The following is a 14,097-nucleotide window of genomic DNA, read 5'->3' as shown; positions in this document are numbered from 1 at the left end:
GAAATGAAAGTCTCATTGCATCTCATGGGTTCTGAATGGGTAACATGCTACCCTCATGACGAATGAAAGATCAATGCTGATTGGCTAGGTCTGACCCACCTGTTCTAAGCTAGAGCTGGAGTGTGCCCACTAGAGAAACTGAGGCAGAGAAAGGCAGAGAGAATGAGGGGGGACCGTTTTAAGGAAACCAAAACCCAGGTGCTATTCCTGAAACAGTGGGACTGGATGTATGTTAGTTTGCGTTCCCCTAGCATCTGACCTCGAGCTGAGTATTCAGATGCACGTAGTTTATTTGGAAGATGATCCCAGGAGAGCAGGGAAGCAGGAAAAGAAAGAGAAGAGAGCCAATAAAGAAAGGATGTGCTATCAAGCAAGTTTCTTCTGTGGGTGGCTGAAGCCCAACCCCACTGGGGAACTCTGGGATACAGTGCGGAGCCTGCCTCAAGGTTATCCCAACAGAGGGGCAAGGAAACTGTGTAGTTATCCAACTCATCTACCATGGCTGTAGAGCCGCTTCTAGGCCATTAACTCTGCGAACTTCCGCTTGTCCTGCACACCAGCTAACCTTGCTCTTACACACCCCACGTCCCCTGCAAAAAGTCCTTAGGCAAGAGAATTTGGAGGTGTTTGCAGCAAGCAGCCACACCATGTACTGGTGTGTGACGTACCAGCAGTGTCTGCCATGGGTTGCCAGGACAGTGAATATCTTCCAACCTTTCCCCATCCCATGCTAGGGATCCTGGCCCACAGCAGGTGTTGAGACCTTCTCTGGACCCCCTGGGCAAAACACATTCTTCCTTCTGACAAATGAAACATCAAGCCCATACCATAAAAATAAGTGAGTACCCAGAGCTCCCCCCCTTTTTTAAAAAAAGATTTTATTTATTTATTTGTCAGAGAGAGAGGAGGGAGAGAGAGAGAGAACAAGCAGGGGGAGTAGCAGGCTTCCTGCTGGGCAAGGAGCCCCATGTGGGACTTGATCCCAGGACCCTGGGATCATGATTTGAGCTGAAAAGCTAGACGCTTAACCGACTGAGCCACCCAGGCGCACCCCCCCAAGCTCCCCTTAACAATAACAAGCAGACTCTATTTCACAGGTACTGCCCTGTAAAAGGAAGAAAAGACTTGTAGGCAGGGACAGTGTTCTGGGCCACAAGCTAAAGATCTCAAAATGGCGTGGTTGACTCAGTTGACAAGAACAGATGAGCTGAGTTTGAGATCTCTCCACCTAGATATAAAGCACATGGACCAGGATTGGGAAGGCATCCCAACAGAACTCAGAACTGTTCCTGGAACTGGAGTGGATAAATGCTGGGCCCCCAGAGATCCCCTGCAGATGTTGGCCACAATCCTAACCCTTCAATTGGTTGATGTATCAAAACGGGCGACAGCTACCATTACCATAACATGAATATGACAATTGAGCATCTTCACATTTCCTACTTTCCCCCTTCTCCTTTCATTATCTTATTTTTAAATCCTTCCATTAGTTCCTTTGTAACTTTAAAAAGCACTTATACTTCTTTATCTTGATTTCTTAGCTATGGTGGGTTTTTTTCTTATTTTTTAAAAATATTTTACTATGATGTGTTTACTTCGTTCATGGTGTCTGGCTCTTCCAATCTTTTTGGGAATGGGGGGACATTAGAAAAATGTCTTTTTTTCTTTTTCTTTTCTTTTTTTTTAAGATTTTATTTATTTATTTGACAGAGAGAGAGACAGCAAGAGTGGGAACACAAGCAGGGGGAGTGGGAGAGGGAGAAGCAGGCTTCCAGCTGAACAGGGAGCCCCATGCGGGGCTCAATCCCAGGACGCTGGGATCATGACCTGAGCTGAAGGCAGACCCTTAACGACTGAGGCACCGAGGCGCCCCATCTTTCTTTTCTTTTTTTTATACAGTAATTTGTATGACCTGGAAATTAGTTGATCCTTATGACTTGGATACTTGAAGGATCTCAATGGTAAATTGTTTAGCTCTAAGTCATTTCTAAGAGGTATTTTGAACTTAAAAAATTTTTATTTTAGGTGTGTCTTTTTGTAAGGAGTTTATAACTGAATTGGAAGCAAACAGTATTTATCTTTAAAATGGGGGCTTAAATTTTAATTCTTATTTTTAAAAAACAATTTTGGGGGCGCCTGGGTGGCACAGCGGTTAAGCGTCTGCCTTTGGCTCAGGGCATGATCCTGGCGTTGTGGGATCGAGCCCCACATCGGGCTCCTCTGCTATGAGCCTGCTTCTTCCTCTCCCACTCCCCCTGCTTGTGTTCCCTCTCTCGCTGGCTGTCTCTATCTCTGTCAAATAAATAAATAAAATCTTTAAAAAATAATAATAATAATTTTGATTTATTTATTTTTAAAGATTTATTTATTTATTTTAGAGAGAGAGAGAGAAAGTGAGCACGCATGCACGTGAGGGGGGAGGCGCAGAGGGAAAGGGAGAGAATCTCAAACAGACTCCCTTCTGCTGAGTGCAGAACCTGACACCAGGCTCGGTCTCACCCTGAGATCATGACCTGAGCCAAAAATCAAGAGCCAGAGGCTTAACTGACTGAGCCACCCAGGGGCCCGAAAAATAATCTTTCTTTTTTAGAGCAATTTTTGGTTTACATAAAAATTACAGAGATAGTACAGAAACTTATCTTACACCCTACACCCATTTTTCTTATTATTACCATCTTAAATGTGTGGTATATTTGTTATAATTAATCAAAATTGACATGTTATTATTAATTGAAAGCCATGCTTTATTTAGATTTCCTTGGTTTTTACCTCATGCCCTTTTTTCTGTGCCAGAATCTATCCAGGACACCACGTTACATCTAGTCATAATGTCTCCTTAAGCTCCTCTTCTTTTTTTTCCCTCAAGATTTTATTTATTTATTTGAAAGAGAGAAAGTGTGAGAGAGAGAAAGCATGAGCTGGAGTGGGAAGTGCAGAGGGAGAAGCAGACTCCCTGCTGGGCTCAGTCCCAGAACCCTGAGCTCATCATCTGATCTGTAGGCAGACCCTTAACCAACTGAGCCACCCAGGCACCCCCTTCTTAAGTTCCTCTAGACTGTGACAGTTTCTCAGACTTTCCCTGTTTTTGATGACATTGTCAGTTTTGAGGGGTACAAATAGGTATTTTGTAGAATGTTCCTCATTGGACTTTACCTGAGATTGTCCTCATGATTAGACTGGGGTGATGGGTTTTGGGGGGAAAGATAATGGAGGTAAAGTGCTATTCTTACCACATCTTATCAACAGTGCATATTAACCGCATGACTTATCACCATTGACGTTGGTCTTGACCACCTGGTTGAGACAGTGTTTGTCAGGTTTCTCCACTATAAAGTTACTCTTTGCTATACTGTCCCATTTGGAAGGAAGTCACACTTGAGGCATGGAGAGGGAAGTCTCACCTAGAAAATGGTGCAGAGGCAGGATAATTACCCCCTCCCCCAACCAAGAGGTCCATGTCTTCCTCCTTAGAACTTGTCCTTGTGTTACACAGCCCTGAGCAAATAAGGATGTGCAAGGCGGTGAAGGAAAGGAAGAATCAAGGAGGACTTGGAGTCTTCTGGCTGGGCATGATGGACGGATACCATTTATCAAGACGGGGCAGCCTGGGGTAGGGACGTGGGGAAGGAGAAGTTGAGGGGGAACATCATGATTTTTTCCAACTTACTAGGGTATTTTGGAGACATTCAGACGGAGTCAGCAATAAACAACTGGATCTGGGGAAATGTGGCGCTCTAAGGAAGGCGGGGAGTGCACTTATGACTTTGAAGGTCATGGGACACAACATTAACGGATGGGCGAGAGGTCCTTAGAGAAGAACAGGGAAGAAGGAAAGGGCCAGGACCAAGCTCTGACGAAGAGCTGAGAACAGAAGCCAGGCTGGAGGGGGGTCCAAGGGAGGAAGAGTGAACACAAAGCGAAAAAGTGCAGGCACTTATCTTAGAACACGGATTGTGGTTCTTGAAACCAAGCAAACACCTGCAGGGCTTGTAAAACCAACACGTCTGGGCCCAGAGTTTCTGACTCAGGAGGTCTAGAGTGGTGACTGGGAATCTGCATTTCTAACAAATTCCCGGGTGATGTCGATGCCACTAGCCTGAGGACACTTTAAGAACCACTGCCAGAACGAGCTATGCTTGGGTATGAATGCGCATGAGAGAACCAGTGGGGAGTGGGGAGAAAGGAGGACTTCTAAGGATTAACAGTAGCAGCATATTTGTTTGCTGGTCGGAGAAACCCAATAGAGAGGGGGAGATGGATGGTGCAGAACAAGAGGGGACAAATGAAGGGACAGCCCTTGGCAACTCAAAAGGGGGCTGGATTTGGAGCATCGTGGGGACTTTGGCCTCTGATAGGAGAATGGACATTTACCCCAAGGCAGCAAGTGTGCACAGATTTTGAAGATTAACAGTGGGAGATTGAGCAAGCTTGCTTGTAGTGTTGACAAAGAACGAAGACTTTATCTGCAAGCTTCTGTACTCGATATTCTCAAGGAAGACTGAAGAGAGAGTGCAGTAAATGTTGGAGAAGATTTGAGGCAAAGGGAGAAGGTATGAACTGGTCATCTGGGGGCCCAGGAAGTCAACTTTCCTAGACTGGCCTAATAGAACTTTCTGTAATCGGGCACTGTTCTATAATCTGTAGTAGCCGCTAGTCACATGACACAATGGAAATTTAAGTCAATTAAAATTAAGTAACAGTAGAAATGTAGCCCCTCAGACTCACTAGTCACATCTTAAGGATCAGTGGTGGGCTCTTAGAGAGGAAAGTCAGGCTGTGGAGCTGTGTGGAGGTGCTTAAGATTTGTGAAACCAGCAGCCCTGGTTTGTGACTTTCCTCCAGCAACAGTCGCCAGCTCAGCAACAGGCCCGGAGAAGGTGGGTGATACAGGCCTTTTAGGGTGAGCTTGTTCCAGATAGGTAGGACCAAGGGAGAGAGGGCCAGAGCATCAGGGGTATTGGGGATGGAGTGACTATAATGCAGGATTGTGGGATGTCTGCTGCAGGACCTCGGACAAGAAAAGCCATGAAGCTCAAAGGACTCTCACATGTGTCCTTAAATGTAAAAATGTAAAAAGGACCCTAACAGAATAAAACATTTATCTTAGCTTTTCTGTAAACTCCATCTCAGAGATCAATTGTTGACAAGGGGAACTTTCTTTTTATACAACACTCCAGCTAATAAAGAAAAGAGTGATAGAATTAGAGCATCAACAATCTTTAGGTCACTAATGAAATGAGGCTCATATAAGCAGTGCTCATTAATGGCTGCTGAAACCACAAAAAAGGACAGGATATTTTGTGTCTCTTGCTGGAAGAACTCAATACCCCCCGAAGTGTCCTTGGGAAAAAATCAACCCTGAGTCTGATCAAGCTTCAAGCTCCAACAACCAATCTACAGAACATGTTAGCACTGAGAAGATAGAATCAGTAAAATCTAGACTGGAAAATTCTACCAAGTAAACAATTTGTCTTCTTCAACAAATTAATTGGATGAAGAGAAAAAAAGATGGCAAGACACATCAACAATGATATTGTTACGTATGTTAGGTGGTTTTGTTTTTTTTTAAGATTTTCTTTATTTATTTGAGAGAGAGTGAGCAAGAGAGAGAGCATAAGTGGGCAGAAGGAGAGGGAGAGAGAGAAGCAGACTCTCTGCTGAGCAGGCTCCATCCCAGGACCCTGGGGTCGTGACCTGATCCGAAGGCAGACGCTTAACTGACTGAGCCACCCACGTGCCCCTGTTAGGGGTTCTTATATTTTAGGAATACATACTGAAATATTAACAGGTGAAATTGTATATCTGAGATGTATTTCAAAATAATCTCAGTAGTGGGGGCATAAATGAAGGAAGAGGGCGGGGCACCTGGCTGGCTCAGTCAGTGGAGCATGTGACTCTTGATCTCAGGATTACGAGTTCGAGCCCCATTCCTGGTGTAGAGATTACTTAAAAAAATAAAAATCTTAAAAAAAAGAAAAAAAGAAGAGAGAGGGGCCTTGGGTGGTACATCTTGTTAAGCATCTGACTTTAGTTTTCGGCTCAGGTCATGATTTCAGAGTTGTGAGATCTAGCCCTGCATCGGGCTCTGCGCTCAGCTCGGAGTCTGCTTAAGACTCTCTCCCTTGACCTCTGCCCCTTCCCTCAATGCTCCCGTGAGCACACGCATGCTTGCGCTTTTAATCTCTCTCTAAAATAAATACATAAATCGAAGGAAGGAAGGAAGGAAGGAAGGAAGGAAGGAAGGAAGGAAGGAAGGAAAGAAAAGAAAGAAAGAAAGAAAGAAAGAAAGAAAGAAAGAAAGAAAGAAAGAAAGAAAGAAAGAAAGAAAAAGAAAGCAAGCCATTTGATGATTAGTGTAGCTGGTGACGGGTACCTGGGCCTTCATTATACACTTCTTGCCACTTTATGAACATTTGAAAATTTCCATAATAAAAACATTAAATAAAAATAACCCTTCCTATATTGGATACTCTTTCTAGATATAAGCCTGCATCTCTCTTTCCTTTCATAGCCAAACATCCTGAAGGCATTATCTCTGCTGGTTTTCTCACACCCTTACTTTCTGCTCCTGCCTCTAACCATGCAGTCCTCTATCTGCCCGTGTTCCTTCCCCAGACCTGCTCAGGCCAACGTCCCCAGGACCTGCACTCCCTTGACGCTGTCGGCCACATCCACCTTTTTAAACTCTCTCCAACCCGGGATGACTGGAGTCAGACAACAGGAGCTCACATCCGGGCTGGCCACATCTTGGCTTGATTTTACTGGAGAACCCCTTTTATTCTCCATCTCCCCCCCTAAAATGATGATAATAGTAGGGTATACCTTCCTTGGTACTTATTGCCATGTAGCAATCCGCCCCCAAATTGAGGAATTTGAAGCAGTTTATTATCTCCTATGGTTCTGAGGATTGATGGTCTCAGCTGGGTGGCTGTTCTTGGGGTCCCTCAAGTGGCCGCAGTTAGGTGGTGCCCAAGGCTCAGGTTGCCTTCACTTCCATGCCTGGCCCTAGACTGGGGTGGCTGGAGCGGCTGGAGCTCGTCAGGTACTTCTCCTCTCTCCATGTGGCCTCCCCTGTAGCTAGCTTGGGTTTCTTCTCAGGATATTCAGACTTTTTACATAACAGCTGGCTTCCTGGGCGACTGGGTGGCTCAGTTGGTTGAGTGTCTGCTGTGGGCTCAGGTCATGATCTCAGGGTCCTGGGATTGAGCCCCTATATCTGGCTCTGTGCTCAGCGGGGAGTCTGCTTCTCCCTCTGCCCCTCCCTCTGTGCGCTCTCTCACTCTCTCTCTCTCAAAAATAAATAAAAATCTTAAAAAACAAACAAACAAAAAACAACAACAAAAACCAGCTGGCTTCCCCACAGAGTGAGCATTCAAGAAGATAGGACATGGAAACTTGTGTCCCTTATAGCACAAACCTGGCGCATCACTTTATCATAATCAGTAGGTCAAAGCTGTCACAGAGCCTGCCAGGATTGCAGTGGAGGGCCTTAGTGAAGTGCCAGGGAGAAAATCCCATAGTCTTCAGAAATCAACCCTACTACTGTCTGTTCTAAAAACACTCTCTCTGTCTTTCTCACTCTTTCTTCCTACCCCTCAACATTTTCTAAATCAGAATTTCTCAAAATATTAATGTGCTAAGTACTCCTTTGGCTGCAAGAAATGACAGTGGTTTCAACAATAGAAGATACTTTTCTCTCATTATAAGACATATGAAAAGAAAAAGTTGTAGGCATTGCTTCAGCTATTCAAGGTTGCCTTCAAAGGCCGTGCTCTCTCTTTCTGCTCTGCCAACATTGATATCTGGGCTTTCATCGTCGTGCTTATCCTCATGGTCACAAGATGGCTGCCACACCTCCAGACATCAAATCTGAACAGGGTTCTGTTTAGGACACATTGGATGAAACTATACGTCACATGGTCAGAACTAGCTGAAACGGAGGCTAAGAAAGAGAGAATGGAGCTTGGAAGATTACTGTGCCACACAATATTTGAGGTCCAAGGAAAAAGTGGGGAACGGATATTTAATAGGTAAAAGCTGTACCACATTACGTCAGCCACATTTACGTGTGTAGGTCACTGCTGGGTACATGGTAAGTAGTAGGTATGATACAATGTTTGGGATGGTGGCCATCATGGGTTGGGAAGTCAGGACTCCAGGTCACCTCCTCTAAGGGAGGTTCCTTACTCCTCGCCCTGCAATAGAATTAACAACCACATCCATTGCCCAACAATACCCAGTACAGACTTTTATCAAAGCACTTGCGGACACCTGGCTGGCTCAATCAGAAAAGCATGCAACTCTTTTTTGTTAGTTTGTTTGTTTTAGGTTTTTTAAATTTATTTGACAGAGAGAGACACAGTGAGAGAGGAAACACCAGCAGAGGGAGTGGAAGAGGAACAAGCAGGCTTGATCCTAGGACCCTGGGATCATGACCTGAGCCAAAGGCAGATGCTCAACGACTGAGCCACCCAGGTGCCCCAATCATGCAACTCTTGATCTTGTGGTTGTGAGTTCAAGACCCACGTTGGGCATAGAGATTACTTTAAGGGGCGCCTGGGTGGCTCAGGGAGTGATCCCGGCGTTCTTGGATCGAGCCCCACATCAGGCTCCTCCGCTGGGAGCCTGCTTCTTCCTCTCCCACTCCCCCTGCTTGTGTTCCCTCTCTCGCTGGCTGTCTCTCTCTCTCTGTCAAGTAAATAAATAAAATCTTTAAAAAAAAAAGAAGTGCTTGAAAGGCATTAGGACTCTTTTAAATTTCCATTTCTGTCTCCTTTTTCTAGATTGTGACCCTTTGGGTCCTCATCACCTAACACAGGTTGGGGAAATGAACGTGATATTGAGTTACAGGTTTGGAGAAAGTTTTCACGGCAGAAGACCTACTGAGGAAGAGTGAGGAAGTCAGAGAAAGAGAAAGCAAAGCAGGAGAAACATTCAGAACCAGTCAGAGTTTTCTTGAAAAACAGAGATACAAGGGACATGAGTTAGCATGTAAAATTACTTTCTGCTGATTCCATAAAAAGAATAAGGGAAAAAATACAGGAAGTGGTTAAAGAAAATCAAAATGAGGAGGAAGCACAAAAGGAAGGGAGAAAAGAAGGGAAAGAAGGAAGGGAAGCGATGTATTCGTTTCGTGTGGCCAAATGACCACAAATTTGGTGGCTTAAAACAACAGAAATTTATGCTTTCACAGTTTCGGAGGCCGGAAATCTGAACTCAGCATCCATGGGCTGAAATCAAAGTGTCGGCAGGGCTATGCTCCCTCTTGGAGGGTCTGGTGGCCACTGATGTTCCTTGGCTGTGCCCACATCACTCCATCCCTGCCCCTCTGGTCACATGGCCTCCACCCCTCTGTCTGTGTGACATCCCTCTGTCTCTCTCCTGTAGGGACCCTTGTGATGGTATTTAGGCCCCTGCCCCAGATAACCCAGGATAACCTCTTCATCTCAATAACCTTAACTTCATTCCATCTCCAAAATCTCTTTTGCCCAATAATATTGCATCCCGGCTTCCAGGGATTAGGGTACGCATTTCTTTGGGATAAGGGGCATTTTGCAGCCTGCTACAGTGGGAGAGACGAAGAAGGAAGAGATGAGAACATCACTGTGTCAGCCTCCCCCACTTGAAGGGGCCTTCCTTCAGAACAGTATTGCCCCCAAATCATTCTTTCTGCCGTCACCTTAGCTCTCCGTAGGCCACACCCATGTCATCATAGGGTGGCCGTGAGAATGTGCCACTCACATCTCCGACTGCAGGGAGGTGGTCAGCCCTGGGTCCCCACTGCTCCTCTCAAATCCATCACCGCATTGGGGGCGAGGCCATGCTTCCCATGGCTTGCTCGAGCTGGTGTTGGAGCACATCAGGGATACTGAGTCAGGCCTGCCCCCAGGGAGACAAGGAGCCCCTCTGACAGATGACTGTGACTGAAGAGTCCCTGAAGACCTTGCTGAACCTTCCTTAGATCTGCCTGGCAGTCTCCGTACAACGCTTCCGCCCTCCCTTTCTCCTCTCCTTCACTGGGGTGAGCTGTCTACCCAGATTGACCGCTCCCCCCGCCACACTCCTCCTGGTTCCCGCTCCATCTACTCTCACAGGCATACCCCCTTTTAAGAGTCTTGTGCATTTAACCCCTGCTTGGTATCCGATCCTTACGCAATCTCGATTAGCACGTATTACCTACTTAATACTTTAGGGGCACGTGGGTGGCTCAGTCAGTTAAGCAGCTGTCTTCAGCTTGGGTCATTACTCCAGGGTCCTGGGATCGAGCCCCCTCATCGGGCTCTCTGCTCAGAGGGAGTCTGCCTCTCCCTCTCCCTCTGTCCCTCTCCCTTGCTTATTCTCTCTCAAATAAATAAATAAAATTAAAAAAATACTCGTCTTTAAGTCATTCAATAAATGTATTTTGAAAGGAAATTTTGCATTCACTGCTAGAAATAGAAATCCAATATCACTTGCCATAAACAGAAGGAAAGCTGAACATAGAGATAGAAATATAGACTAACAGGGGTGCCTGGGTGGCACAGCGGTTAAGCGTCTGCCTTCGGCTCAGGGCTTGATCCCGGCGTTATGGAATCGAGCCCCACATCAGGCCCCTACGCTATGAGCCTGCTTCTTCCTCTCACACTCCCCCTGCTTGTGTTCCCTCTCTCGCTGGCTGTCTCTATCTCTGTCAAATAAATAAAATCTTTAAAAAAAAAAGAAATAAATATAGACTAACAAAATTATGTGATTAAATTTTAGGCGGGTCCCATTGCTTGCCTGCTATAGGATGGAAGTCTGAGGTTGGCTTGCATTAAAGGGGGTCTGGTCAGTGTTCGAGATGTGTTAAAAACCTCTTAGCACCAAGCTAAGACTTTCTCCTGGACCTAGTCAGAAAGCTCAAAAGAGAATTTAAAAAGAGAATAACTTTCTCACTTGGGACTTCCAAGTTAACACTTAACTGTAGACCAGGAAAAACACCTCAAAAGTCACAGAGTCTTGCACGTGATTGACAAGGATGATTTCATTATCAGTAAGCCTTGTGGTAGGAAAATTATTGAGATATTAATTTGTGGTTTTTTCTAGCAGTACGTTTGTCTCCATTAACACCAATCAGGTGAATGCGCCTTCATGCTGTCTTGTCTTTGGGGAGGTCTGTGTCGCAAAAGTGAAGTCTTTAGAAGGCACCTCTCTTGCAGTCTTTAAAGTCGTGAGTGAGGAACAGAGGCGTGAAGGCAGCAGCGTGAAGGGAGAGAAGGGGTCACTTGGGGTAGAGAGGAGGACGGTGGTCCAGGTTCCGGAGAGCAGTGAGGACCCTCCCGCTAGAGGTGGCCTCTAGAGGGGTGGGGTGCCTTCATAGGTCAGGGATTAGAGCACTGGTTTTGTAGAAGGGAGAAGAAGGTGGCTTTGTGTCAAACCCACCATATTGGGATGGACCCTTGAGTCAAAATAAAGACAATAAAATCATGTGACCTTGTCTCCCACCCTGGTTTGTGCATCTGGATTAATATGTACCTCTAAGCGTCGTAAGAATATTACATCAGTGAGTTTTACCGTCGTAGTCAGCTCACTCCAAGTCAGCTATTTACATTTACATTTTTGTGGTCTCCAGAATAATAGAGATTTGTTGTGTGCCCTTAATTTACGTCCCTTTGTCTCACAGGAGTAAGCCGAAAAGTAACTGCAGTCTGGTGACTTTCGGAAAACCAGCTTGTAGTTCATCGTGAAAGGACACATTGCCTTTTCCATGAGTCACGGGAGACCAGAGAAGAAAGGCAGTGTCATTTTAATAGGTGTTTAGTTGAAAGTCTCGGCAGCAAGTGAGAAAGCAACAATTCCAACTGGCTCAAGCATAAGAGAGAGACCAAGAGATAGCAGCGTTTATTTGACCATGTAGACTTGCTTCAGGCAGGGACAGATCCAGGACAGTCATGAGACAGACATCTCATCGCTTTGCTTTCTCTGGGTTGGCTTCAACCTCAGGCAGCTGCGGTGACGAAGGGGGGGCTGGTTGCCCCAGGCTTGCATCCCCTCCTCTCTCAACCCCAAGGAAAGGGAGTCTCAGTTTGGATCTCATACGTCTGCACTTGACGCAATCACTGTGACCAAGGTGAAGGCTCGAATTCGCTGTTGTTTCTGCTGAGCTCAGGGTGCACGTCTTGGCCTCATGGTGCATCCCTAAGGAGGGGCCCAGGAGCAGGGCTTCTTGACCTTTCTAGACCTTTGTTTTCTCTCTTGTGAAATGGGTATACAACGCGCCTTTCTCTTTCACAAAAGATTGCTTAGTGAAACTGTAGGTCTAGGGCATATTACCCAGTGTTTTGATCAGAGAAGGGATTCGATTAACATTGACTGTTGTTATGGGGTTTTTTAAAGATTTTATTTATTTGTCAGAGAGAGAAAGCACAAGCAGGGGGAGGAGCAGGCAGAGGGAGACGCAGGCTCCCCACTGAGGAAGGACCCTGATGCGGGACTCGATCCCAGGACCCTGGGATCATGACCTGAGCTGAAGGCAGATGCTTAGCCGACTCAGCCTCCCAGGCATCCCTGGCTGTTGTTATTTGAACAATAGAAAAATACTTCCTTCAAGCACATTCACAAATAAGATTTCATTTGCTTTTTAAAAAACATTTTAAAAATTAAACTCAATTAATTAATATATAATGCATTATTGGTTTCAGAGGTACAGGTCTGTGATTCAACAGTCTTTTTTTTTTTAAGATTTTATTTATTTATTTATTTGACAGAGAGAGAGAGAGACAGCAGAGAGACAGTGAACACAAGCAGGGGGAGTGGGAAAGGAAGAAGCAGGCTCCCAGTGGAGCAGGGAGCCCAATGTGGGGCTCGATCCCAGGACTCTGGGATCATGCCCTGAGCCGAAGGCAGACGCTTAACGACTGAGCCACCCAGGCGCCCCTGTGATTCATCAGTCTTATGTAATACCCAGTGATCATTATATCACATGTCCTCCTTAGTGTCCATCACCCAGTTGCCCCATCCCTCCACCCCCCAATATGATTCCATTTGATTTTCATAGTAACCCTGTAAGGTAGGTGAGAGACACATTATTGTCCCATTTTAGGAATGAAGACACTGGGACTCAAAGAATTTAAATGATTTTGCCATATCCTTAGAGCTTCTCAGTGGCAGAGCTAGACTTCAAAGCCAAGTCGTTCGCTTCTCAAAGCTACTCCCTGTTACTGCCCAAACACAAAGCTGACCAAGTAAATGTGGGGATACCTAAGGACAGCCTTCCAGAACAACATGGGCTATTCATGCCCGTCATCGTCGTCTAAGACCAACTCTGCCCAGCAGAAATATGATAAGAACCACAGATGTAGGGGCGCCTGGGTGGCTCAATTGTTAAGTGTCTGCCTTCGGCTCAGGGCGTGATCCTGCCGCTCTGGGATCGAGCCCCACATCAGGCTCCTCCACTGGGAGCCTGCTTCTCCCACTCCCCCTGCTTGTGTTCCCTCTCTCTCTGTCAAATAAATAAATAAAATCTTAAAAAAAAAAAAAAAAGAACCACAGATGTAATGTTAAATTTTCTGCTAGCCACATAAAAAAGTCAAAACAAAGTAAGATAAAAACCCAAAATAACAAACAAAAAAAAATGGAAGTTGATTTTATTACTGTATTTTATTTAACCCAATATATCCTTAATATTATCATTTCAATGTGTAAATCAGTACACAAAACTATTTTTTAAAGATTTTACTTATTCATCCAAGGGAAGAGAGAGAGAGAGAGAGAGAGGGAGAGGGAGAGAAAGCACAAGGGGGGAGGGGCAGAAGGAGAGGGAGAAGCAGACCCCCGCTGAGCAGGAAGCCCGATGCGGGACTCGATCCCAGGACCCTGAGATCATGTCCTGAACCGAAGGCGGACATTTAACCGACTGAACCACCCAGGTGCCCCAGTATACAAAACTAATCACGAAATAGTTTAGAGTCTTTTTTTTTTCGTAGTAAGTTTTCGAAGTCTGGTGTGTATTTTACACTGATAGCACATCTTAGTTCAGAGCAGGCACCTTTCAAGTGCTCAAGAGCCGCATGTGACCAACCAGTGTTTCTCACTGGGCTCAGTGCAGGACTGGAGGCAGACGAGGCATATATCTAGGGC

Source organism: Ursus americanus, chromosome 22 (genome assembly GCF_024610735.1).
Source record: "Ursus americanus isolate L20-20 chromosome 22, mUrsAme1.1.p, whole genome shotgun sequence".
NCBI lineage: Eukaryota > Metazoa > Chordata > Mammalia > Carnivora > Ursidae > Ursus > Ursus americanus.
Note: the sequence above shows the minus strand (reverse complement) of the source record.